Source organism: Echinops telfairi, unplaced genomic scaffold (assembly GCF_000313985.2).
Source record: "Echinops telfairi isolate 266 unplaced genomic scaffold, ASM31398v2 ScPeMD7_7410;HRSCAF=8448, whole genome shotgun sequence".
In the NCBI taxonomy this organism is placed as follows: Eukaryota; Metazoa; Chordata; class Mammalia; order Afrosoricida; family Tenrecidae; genus Echinops; species Echinops telfairi.
In genome coordinates, this window is record NW_022111310.1 from 8,323,286 (window position 1) to 8,335,151 (window position 11,866).

An 11,866-nucleotide genomic window follows, 5' to 3' on the forward strand; every position below is an offset into this window, starting at 1 on the left:
ATTTAAAATTAAGACAAGCAGAAGAATTAATAACAATCAAAGCTTCTATTTAAAACAGCACTGACTCAAACTCTTTTTCAATTTATTTTTTCTTGGAATTAACAAATATATAAAGAGATATCAGTTATTTTTGTTTAATTGGTCATTGTGTATTTGTACCTGTAGGCCATAAACTCACGAGAGCAGCGGCTTTTCTTACTCTGTGCTCCGCTATCTATCTAGTTCCTCAACAGTGCTGAAACTATAAGTAATTTAAATGAACCAAAAGCAGGTAGTAAAGACAGACAAAAATTACTCCACTTGAAGTAATATAAAAGTGTTGATAAACAAACAACCTTTAGTTAATCTAACTAATTAAATAGAATAATGCAAATTTATGAAAAATAAAGGTAATGAGATGATATATTAAAAGTGGCCTTTTAATAAAATGTTATAAATCATTGTATGCAAATTAATTTGAAAATTCTGTAAAAATACATTGTCTTAAATACTGAAGCAATAAGCTTTCAAACCAAAAGCCATATCCTATCCCTTATTAAAACACATGAATCATTTCTGAGAAAGTCTGGGATGATGTAAGGATGATTTTTAATACTTATTGTTATTGAATGTCTATTTTTCTTTGAATGTCTATTTTTATTGATAATTCAACTTATGTAATCAGATGAAATTATAAATCCATACAATTCAATAAAAAGTAATTACATTGAAAAAATAATTGTCACTATTCATAGTCACCGTGCATTATAAAATCCAATAAAATCAATAGAAAGCTTATTAAAGTAGTAAAAGTATTCAATTAATCATCTAAGTAACAGAAAGATATATGATAGTAATAAATTATTCATAATTATCAATTGACTAGAAAGTACTATTAGAGAATACATAATATGTATACATACTGTACAACATTAAAATGTTGATGTATCACCAATGACTATATAAAAGTATAAGTAAAAAGTTTCTAGCTTATACAAGCTTGAGTTTATTTTAAACAAACTGTGTCTAAACCAGGCTCTGCAATCAGAGAACGGCTGCGGACAAATTTTCTCAGTAATACACTTATCCAAAATTTGGTAAAGTGCCTTCAAAACATCCCCTAGGAGCAGTGGCGTGCAGGGGGTCTTCTGGGCCACCCAGATTCATGGCAGAGAAGTCAGCTCAGAAGCTTGTGGCGACTGTGTCTGGGGGTCCCCAGGAGTAGTCTTAATAGGGGTCTTTCTTTGGAAAGACAGAACCGTTGTGTAGGCTTTAGGAAGAAGTTTTAAGAGAATGGAAACCTCCCTTGGTGAGGGAAAGCTCAGGAATGTTGCATTAAGAAATTTGTTTTTCACAACAAGGCACCTGCCCATTCTCTGAGGGTATTAAGGATTGCCCTGAGAGAATTTCTTTGAAAAACCCTATCTTGTCCATCTACTACCTTTGGCCCTGTCTTTCATTCTTCCTTTTGTTACCCAAACTCAAAACAACATTTCAAAGGAACATCATCCAAGTGTCTCAAGGATGCCCAAACTGCCATTTTGACATGGCGTAAATGCAGGATAGCTGTATGAATTCACTGCTATTATTTTATGTGTGTGCGAGCACGTGCATGTGTGCATGCTTGTGTGTGTGTGTGTGTGTGTGTGTGTGTGTGTGTGTGTGTGTGTGTGATTAATGTGTTGTCTTTGAGCCATATCTCTTTCTGTGCTATTTGGTTTTGTCACTTTTCCCCCTTTCACGTTTTGTTACATTTTCCCATGACAGTAAGGTGTCATGGGGGAAGGAAGGGAGGTACAGCTGCCTGAGCATACGTGGCAGCAGAGGTAGGGGAGAGGCGTGGTCCCAGTGGCCACAAGGTTGGCAGAGGTGGAGGTGGCCTCACCCCTGGTCACCAGAAGGTGGGTCAAGAGGAGGACAGAACACAGCACCACTCTGGTCACTGTTAGCAGAGCCACAGGTTACCCTGAGAGAGCTTCTCTTTCATCTACTTACTACCTACTATTTTTCCCACTCCTCATGGGCTCCCAGCCCAAACAATTAGGAACCCCAACGGACGGTGGTTTTATTGCTCCCGCTCTATAGTCCCTCGTGCTAATGGGGTTCTCGCCTACATCCCAGCATTTTCTTTCTTAGGTCTAGACCATGTCATGCTCCCCTTGCTTGACTGTGGATTTGCTTTCACTTTATGTCTTATTGGGAATTCTGTAATGTAGCTTCTCTTTACCCAGGAGTATGACCTTCTCTGCATAGATATGGTCATGCTATGCATGACTCCTGCCCCATCTCCACTCAGTCACTGTTTTCTTTCTATTTCCAACTGATACTTCATCTCATCTTTTACCACTTCATTTGATGCTCAGAGTTCCTGGATTATCATCTGCATCTGTTTCACTTGGTTTCTTGGTCTTTGTTGACTCAAGGGAGTGTGTCGCCACAATGCCATTGTGTCTCCTGCCCTTGGGAAATAGATGTAAGGTGTTTGAGAGCAGAAGTCCGGGGTTTAATTCACCAGAAAGAAGAGTATCTGTTTTACCAAGGCCGACCACCTCCTGACCCCAGCGCCCTGCCACTGTGAGATAACCTTGACTTCCACTTTAGCCGCAGTTCACAAAATCGCCAATCATGAAGCCCACACTGTGCTTTCAGCTTGTTCTCCTGATTCCACAAAGCACAGTCGGGATCAGCTGAGCCAGAGCAAGCTTCCTTCATCTACCCTAACAAAGGAGCAATACACTGATGTCAACGCTATCAACAAACTCAAGGGCAGAAATTAAGCCGCAGGAAAATTGGCACAGTTGTTATTCGGTGACATCAAGTTGGTTCTGACTCACAGTAAGTCATTTTCGACAAAATGAAACCCTGCCTGGTCCTGCGCCATCCTCACAATATTACTAAAGATACTTCATCCTATCTCATTGAAGGTCTACCTCTTTTGGGTGGACTCTAATTCACTGAACATAATGTCCTTCTCCACCAATGAACTTGTTATTTCTGATAATATATACAATGTATATGACATGAAATCTCACCATGCACACTTGCAAAGAACACATGGTTGTACCTCTTCAGACATAGACATGTTTGCTGTTCTGCCCATCTGTTGCAACATCACGATTCTTTGTCAAAACCATCATTCAGAAGCATCAAGTCTGCTTCAGTCTTCCTCATTCCTGGTCCAGCTTTCGCCTGCATATGAGGTCGCTAAATGCAATGGCACATCTTAGTCCTCAAAGTGGCGTCTTTGATTTTGAATGCTTTGAAAAGGTTTTGTGCAGATTTGGTTATTGCAATGCATATGTAATCTTTGAAACAAAACACTACTGAAGCTCTTCTTACTCGATTTAAAAAAGTATTTCCAAGGAAAAATTATGAACTATATGAAATAAATAACAATAGAAATGCAAACCACTGAATTTATTGTTTCCTGTGAAAGCTTTTCTCAGGGAAGTTAGTTTCAAAGAAAGATGAGCTAGTCTTTGTCTCCATCTAGTGACACAACAGCACTATAACATTAAAACAGCGACAACAAATACGTACATTGTACTGAATTCTTCTGCATGGGAATCCAGTGTGTTACTGCTCCAAAAGGTTTTCTTGCCTATTACTGGTAAGTAGATCATCAGGCCTTTCTTCCAGGGCACTACTGAGTTTGAAACATCTCAACCTTTAGATAAATGGTAACACGAACAAATATACCACCAAGGGACTTTATATTTTAAATTATTTCTTTGGTTTATTAATGTTTAATACTGAATGTGGAAATTATCAAACAATATTATTCATATTACATACTACTAAATTTTGTGAAGGTAATTAAAAAATAGGGGATGGACAACAGAAAAGTAGGTGAAGGGAGACGTTGGACAGGGCAAGATATGACAAAATAACAATTTATAAACTATCAAGGGCATATGAGGGAGGGGGGAGCAGAGATGGAGGGGAAAAATGAGGACCTAATGCTGGGTGGAGAGGAAATGTTTTGAGAATGATGAGGGCAATGAATGTACAAATGCACTTTACACAATTGATGTGTGTATGGATTGTGATAAGAGTTGTATGAGTCCCTAATAAAATGACTAAAAAAAATAGTGGCAGCAGTACAGTGGCCCAGAACTAACAGAAATCCATGCCAGATTCAGAGAGGGTGAAATGAGGGATACCAAACAGATGTTTACTTGTATTTCATTGACCATGCAAAGGCAGTTGACTCCGTGGATCATAACAAATTATGGATGACATTGAAAAGAGTAGAAATTCCAGGACATTTAACTATGCTTATGCATAACATATACAAAGATCAAGAGGCAGTCATTCCAACGGAACAAGAGAATCCTGGGTAGTTTAAAAACAAGGAAGGTTTATGTCAGGGTTGTATCCTTTCACCATACTTATTCTTTTCATATGCTGAGCAATTAATCTAAGAAAATAAACTATATGATGAAGAACTTAACAACAGGTTTAAAGGAAGATCATTAATAAACTGTAATATGCATATGCTAATCTTCCTTACTGAAAACAAAGAGATAAAGTGTTCAGCGATAAAGACTTCCTTATGGATTTCAGCTCAACACAAAGCACACAAAACTCCTCACTTCTACACTAATAAGCAACATCTGAATAGAGAATAGGATGGAGCTGTAAAGAATGTCATTTTACTTTGATCCAGAATCAATGCACATTGAAGAAGCAATAAAAAATTCAAAGGACTCCTGTATTGAACCAATTTGCTGCAAAATATCTCTTCATGTATTGTGTTAAAAAATGAAGGTGTTACTCTGAAGACCAAGTTATTTTCGATCATATTGTATGCAAGTGAAAGTTAAACAATGAAAACAGAAGATAAAATAAAAATTAGTGCCTTTGAATGCTGTGGGTGAAGAATATTGAGTATACAGAACAAAGATATCATTAGCACCACAATGGAAGACACAATCAAATGACAGCAGTAAATTCATGCCTATGAATAATATAACTATACTGAATGTAAATGAATTAAAAGCAGCAATCAAGAGATGGGGAACATCCAAATGGATAAAAAAAATCCCATCAATATGCCCCGTATAAGGGATATGCTTTAGACACAAAGATAAAGATAAAATTTAAGGATGCAAAGTTATATCAAGTAAATGATAGCCATAAAAGAGCAAGAGTGAATATTTTAATTTCTGACACAAAATAGACCTGGAGGCAATCAGCAGCATAAAGGATACAGCAGGGAATCATCTGATGATTGAATGGTCAGTCCATCAACAAGATCTCTATGCATCACAATACAGATCTATGCAAGCAATGTAAGAGCCCCAAACACATAACTAAAAGATTAGTAGAAAGGAAGGACCAATAGACAATTCCATCATAATAGTGGGGCCCCTAACACAGGGCAATCAAATCAAGGGCAGACCAACTGGCTGGCCACTCAACAAAGACACAGACAATTGAAGCAACCCCATTGACCCACTTGGCCTCATAGACACGCCGAACACCTCACCCAACAAAGCACAATGCACGTGACTTTGCAGTGAATGTGAGGCATTCTTCAGGATAAAATTAAAATATATTTCATGCTGTTCCAGGTTGTTCTAAAATGTGTGAGTATAAGCCATTAATCAACCACCTACAAAGACACATAATCTCTGATTGCTTCTTTTCTTAAATTAAGCTTAACTATGATGATTTATAAAGCTCTCTGAATAGGGTTATGTTATAAAATGAACACCAGATGATGATATAACCCAAATAATACACATCCTAATCTGTTTAACATTTCTGAAATGCATCTTGCTCATTTTTGTTCTCAGAACCTCCCCTTGAAGTTTTTTTTTCTGGAGAAGTTTGGGAACAGTAATTTAATTTATTTATTATAGATCTAAACAGATTTTTTAATTTCTTGTATTTGTCTTGGTAGATAGTGATTTCAAAAATTTATTAATTTATCTTAAATTGTTGGATTTAACGTGGAAAAGTCCTAAACAATACCCCTTATTCTCTAATATTTTTTAATTTTGTAAGACATTCAGTTATGGCCTCTCTTTATTCTTGAAAGTTTTAATCTGTTCTATGGTGGTTTCTTTTGATCTTCTTAATCTTTTTGTTAGAAGTTTAGTAATGGTTAATGTTAGGCTTTTAAAAATTCCTCTATCATGTCCTCATTTTCTATTTCAGTAATTTCTGTTCTCTAGTAATTCCTTCCTTCCATTTTCATTGGTTACTTTTCTCTCCTTTTCTTTCTTATTATAATCTTAAGTAATACAAATTATTTAAAGCTACAACTTTCTATCTAAATACTATTTTAGCTGCATTCCACAGGTTTTGATATAGCTTGATTATAATTAATTCAATCTATGTTTTAGTTTCCCATGTGGTTTCTTCATTCACACATTGATTATTTAAGAGTCTATTGATTCATTAATATTATTCTGGAATTATCTAGATATTATTTTAATATTGGTTTTAAGTTTAATTTTGTTTTGCACAGATGATATAATTTTAAGTCTTATTACTTTTTCTAAACTTAATTTTGTTGTTGAGATTATACACAGCAATACACCAATTCAATAGTTTCTACATGTACAATTCAGTAACATTGTTTATAAACTTCTAATTGTGCAACAATTTTTCACCCTACTTTCTTGAGTTGTTTTTTTCTCTAGTAACATACATTCAGTGACTTATCTAATCTTTTGAGTCTTTTAATATGTTTTGAGAATTGTTTTGTGGACCATCATAAATTCTCTTCATGAATAATACAGAGACATTTGAGTAGAATGTCATACCGTGCAACTGTCTATAACTGCCAGCCAGCACAATGTGCTTTATCGTTTTTCCAGTCTCCAACATCTATAATAAAGATTTGTCTACTTATTATATAAATTACTAAAAAATGTTTTTTACTTTAATAAACAAATTTATTATCACAATTAAGAGGCTAGAAGTCAAAATGCAGGTGGGCCAACTGTGCTCTCGGGGAAGGTCTTTATTTCCTTTCAACAGCTGTGTTCTTTGGAGATCTCCATGTACCTTGGCATGAGGAATGACATTTCGCAATGCTAAGTCTCGGAGTCCCGGTTCTGCTTTCTTGTTGGTACTGAGACCCTTCCTCTGCTAATTTCTCTCTTCTTTTGTGTAGAAGGTGATGCAGGCCACGCCCTTACATAGGACCAAGGATGTGACCTAAGTAAGAGTGTTGCACCACACACTATTCCACAGTATTCTTGGTTTTTTAATCATTTTATTAGGGGATCATACAACTCTTATCACAATCCATACATACATTAATTGTGTAAAGCACATTTGCACATTCATTGCCCTCATCATTCTCAAAACATTTGCTCTCCACCTAAGCCCCTGGCATCAGCTCTTCATTTTTTCTCATCCCTCCCTGCTCCCCACTCCCTCATGAAACCCTTGATAATTTATAAATTATTATTTTGTCATATCTTGCCCTGTCCAACATCTCCCTTCACCCATTTTTCTGTTATCCATCCCCCAGGGAGGAGGTCACATGTAGATCTATGTAATCGGTTCCCTCTTTCTAACCTACCCTCTCTCCACTCTCGCATTATCACAATTCACACCACTGGTCCTGAAGGGATCATCTGCCCTGGATTCCCTGTGTTTCCAGTTCCTATCTGTACCAGTGTACATCCTCTGGTCTAGCCAGATTCATAAGGTAGAATTGGGATCATGATAGTGGGGGAGGAGGAAGCATTTAGGAACTAGAGGAAAGTTGTATGTTTCATCGTTGCTACACCACACCCTGACTGGCTTGTCTCCTCCCCGAGACCCTTCTGTAAGGGGATATCCAATGGCCTACAAATGGGTTTTGGGTCTCCACTCTGCACTTCCCCCCTCATTCACTATGATATGAGTTTTGTTCTGATGATGCCTGATACCTGATCCCTTGGACACCTCATGATTGCACAGGCTGGTGTGCTTTTTCCCTGTGGGCTTTGTTGCTTCTGAGCTAGATGGCCGCTTGTTTACCTTCAAGCCTTTAAGACCCCAGATGCTATATCTTTTGATAGCTGGCCATTATCAGCTTTCTTCACCACATTTGCTTATTTGCCCGCTTTGTCTTCAGCGGTTGTGTCGGGAAGGTGAGCATCATAGAATGCCAATTTAATAGAACAAAGTATTATTGCATTGAGGGAGAACTTATGTATTGAAAATCTCCATATATTCTTATAAGGAGCCTTGGTGGGTAGTGATTATGAATTGGGCTGCTATGGGCAAGGTCAACAGTTTGAAACCACCGGCTAATTCACGGAAGAAAGGTGGGACTTTCTCCTCCATTAAAAAGTCACAGTCTCAGAAACTCACAGGACCAGTTCCACCCTGCCACATGGGGTCGCCATGAGTCAGCATCAATTCAGAGACGGTGGATACAGTACTGTGCATACATTTGTACACACAAACCCACAGCCAGCAAGTTGATTCTGTCTTCACTCAACCCTGTACAGAGTTTCCAAGACGGCAAATCTTGATAGGAACAGATAATGTCATCTTTCTGCCCCTGAGGGACAGGGGTTTGAATATGCAAAAAAATTATATATGCAAAAAATTCACTGCAAGAAATTCAATGATCTTGTAATTTCATTTTTCCATGTTCTTTTTCAAGTCCCCTCAGAGCAGGACTGGTGCTAGTTACATTACATAAATATCTCTATTCCTCACAATAGTTCTAAAATGGAAACATTGTTATTATGCTCAGCATCAAACTACAGCTAAATGAGGACCATCAACTCATGCTAGATGAAAACATGAAATTTTAAACGCTTAAGTCTTCGAAATCCCTAAACGCCAAGCTTTCTTATAGCTAAAGAAATTAATCATCTGCATCATCCTCTAGACTTACAGGTTACATACCTTGGGAAACAGAGTTCATGGATATCCCAGAACTGCACTCCAATTGCATTATCAAATGAGAAGATTTCAGGTGAGTCTTCAAAATTCTTTTCTTTTCTTTTTAATATGGAACGCTTCATGAATTTGCATATCATCCTTGGGCAGGGGCCATGATATTCTTCTCTGTATCATTCCAATTTTAGTATATGTGCCGCTGTAGCAAACACGAATCTTCAAAATTCTTATCAGAAGTTTGAATCTGCATCCTTCTCTGAGACTGGGAGCTCTTTGATAATTGATATAAATAATTTGGCAATGGCCAGGATTAAAAACCATTACTCACAAGCAAGATATTCAATCACCATTGTGCATTGATGAAAATGGCAGCTTGCTTTCCCCATACCACCAAAGACTGCTAATCCCCAGTCTTTCCACTAGAAAACAAGCATTATTAGTAAATAAAGCAAGGAATTATAAAATATCACCGAAATGCAATAGAGCCTGTCAGAATTAACTTGATGGCAGTGAGTTCTAGAATGAATTTTTGTAAGGCCACTACTCCTTTAGATCAGTGGTTCTGATCTTAGCAGATTTCCTCCAGTTCGAACGACCCTTTTAAAGGGGTCGCCCAATTAATAACAGCAGAGTCGAACGACCCTTTTAAAGGGGTCACCCAATTAATAACAGCAGCAACATTACAGTTGTGAAATTGCAATAAAAATAGTTTTATGGTGGGTGGGGGGGTGTTCACCACAACATCAGGACCTGTATTAAAGGGTCACAGCACTAGGAGGTTGAGAACCACTGCGAGGTTCTAAAGGGGGTTCTGCTTTAATGCACACGAACCTTCCATCAAGTACACGCAGTGGAGCACTCAGGCTTTTCTTTGAGCTATCATGATCAATAGTAGAGTTCCCTAAACTCTCATTTCCCCAACTTTGGTGGATTTACATCAAGTATATGTAGATCTCATGAAAATTATTCAAAAAATCAGAAAGCAACAAGTGCTGGAGGGGCTGGGGGGAGGCAGGAACTCTCATCCACTGCTGGTGGACCTGTAAGTATGTACAGCCACTATGGAAATCAATATGGCAATATCTAAAACAGATGGAAATCAAGTTATCATTTTACCCGGCAATCCCCCTGCTGGGCATATACCCAGAAGAGGCAAGAAACAAACCAAGGCCAGACTACTGTGCTCCAATGTTCATTGCGGCACAGTTCACAATTCCAAGGAGTTGAAAACAACCCAAATTCCCATCAACTGATGAGTGGATTAAAAAGCTGTGGTACATACATACAATGGAGTACTACGCGTTGCTAAAAATCAGTGATGAACATTGCTGTATGGGAAGAACTGGAGGAAATCATGCTAAGCAAAGTAAGTCAGGCACAAAAGGACAAATACAACATGAGTCCGCTGAGGTAAGCTTTTAAAAAATAATTCAAAAGGGACATAGGGAAAAAGCTACTGTATACAAACACTCCTGGGGTGAGGACCAGGTAGTATGGCAGGGACCAGACCAAATACAGGGATACATATTGTAGACAACTAAAAAGGGAGGTGGGGAAAGGAAAAACAAATAATAAAAAAGAAATGGGGAGCTGGGGATACAGGGGACGAACGCACCCAGGGGGAGGGTCTTGTTTATATCTCCACAGGGAAAGAGGGACCAGACTTCAACCCAGTGCTCAAGATGTGAACGCAACAGGCCGGCGTGGAGTAGCGAACCAGTGGAGAGGTCTGAGGGGCCAGCCCCAATCCCAACTACTACGTGTCCACCTGCCCCTCCCCCCAGAAGAAGTTATTTCAAATGACGGCATTGGATCTGCAGCTCCGGGAGAGGGACATATCTGAGTGGAGCACACGGGAGCAGATGAAGGGGGAGGAGGAGAGAGTGGAACATATCCTGGCCCACCAGGCCTTGAGGACGATTAGAGCAGCCAGTCAGTCCACAGAGAGGACCACATGGCTGGCCCCACTATGAGACACGATGTCCCTCACTGACCCATTGCCCTACAGGGGACCACACCGGAGACACAATGTAGGAATTGTGCCCGATCTGATCCCGCCACACCCAGGCAAAACACTAAGGGGGTGGAACAGAACAGCAAGGGAACGGAGCGCGGAGGTCCCCAGGGAATGCTGATGGAGGACTTTGGCACCAGAGCATGGTACCCCAACAAACTGGACTGGAAAACACTCCTAAACCCCAACAAACAGTCCTTGAACTAAATACAAGCTTTTCTTTCTTGTTGTGTTCTGTTTTGTTTTTTGTCATTGGTTTGTTGTTGTTGTTGTTCTGTTGTATATTGTTGCTTGGTTTTGCTCTGTCTTGTTTTTGTGCATGTTATTATCTCCACAAGTCTGTCTAAATAAGATAGGCTGGATGAACAATCTGGCGGAGAAAACAACGGGACCGACAGTTCCAGGGGGACATGGGAGAGGGTGGGAGGAAAGGTAGTGGTGTTAACAAACCCAGGGACAAGGGAACAACAAGTGATCCAAGGTGAGGAGGGTGTAGGAGGCCTGGTAGGGTGTGATCAAGGGTAACGTAACCAAGCAGAATTACTGAAACCCAAATGAAGACTGAGCATGATGAAGGGACAAGAGGAAAGTCAAAGGATGAGGGCAATGAATGTACAAATACGCTTTACACAATTGATGTATGTATGGATTGTGATAAGAGTTGTATGAGCCCCAAATAAAATGATTTAAAAAAGTGGTGAAGAGCAAGGATGCCACTTTGTAGACTAAGTGCACCTGACCCAGGCCATGGTACTTTCAATCTCCTTGAGTGCACGTGAAAGTGGTCATTGCATAAGGACGACTGAAGAAAAATGGATGCATTTGAATGATTGTGCTAATGGAGACTATTGAAAGTACTGTAAATAGCCAAAATAATAAACACACACAAAAAAATAAAATAAAAGAATAAACAATAATCAAAAAAGAAATAGAAGAAAGAGCTAAGAGGCAAAGGGCATTTATAGAGGTCTAGATAAAGACATGTACATATGCAAATATATTTATATATGA

The 11,866-nt window shown here is 38.8% G+C and overlaps 1 non-coding gene across 1 annotated transcript; it reads right to left on the reverse strand.

The window, feature by feature from the left end:
• Positions 1 to 8,946: 8,946 nt before the first annotated feature.
• LOC115871899 lies at positions 8,947 to 9,053 on the reverse strand. The gene has a single exon (XR_004047539.1). It is a non-coding gene; the product is annotated as a U6 spliceosomal RNA (small nuclear RNA).
• Positions 9,054 to 11,866: the final 2,813 nt, after the last annotated feature.